The sequence below is a fragment of the Plasmopara halstedii genome (genome assembly GCF_900000015.1).
Source record: "Plasmopara halstedii genome assembly, contig: Scaffold_444, whole genome shotgun sequence".
NCBI classification, from domain to species: Eukaryota; Oomycota; class Peronosporomycetes; order Peronosporales; family Peronosporaceae; genus Plasmopara; species Plasmopara halstedii.
In genome coordinates this window covers 411,215-411,682 of record NW_020187364.1, presented here as the reverse complement: position 1 = coordinate 411,682, position 468 = coordinate 411,215, and positions in this window count along the sequence as shown.

Here is a 468-nt window from a genome sequence, read left to right as displayed (position 1 = left end):
CCTTAGAACGCGTATCGCTTCATCGAGCTCAACCATCTTGTAGAATTTTGAAGCACATAATGATTGAATTATTTATTTATCAACGAAATTATCCCAAAAATATGTACTGCGAATTCTGCAGTAAAATCGAACGAATTTGAATGTAAACTGTATTTCTTGATTTTATTCGCTGCAAAGCCGTCTAAATCTGAATCTATAGGTTTTCCTAATTAAATAGTAAAACCTAATAAAAATGCATAACTACTGGCAGTCCAGCCACATACTGACTTCTTGTTAATGTGTAGTCACACCATTGTATGATTACACCGTCTTGTGTAACCCACACTCTTGTATAATGGCATCATCTTGTGTGACCTACCTCTTTATATCAGGGTACGTGTAACCCCGTTACAGCAAGACATGCTCATTCAGTTCGCTCCGAGACAACAAGGCACAGTCAAATTCGAGGAGGTAGTGAAATTTGAGGAC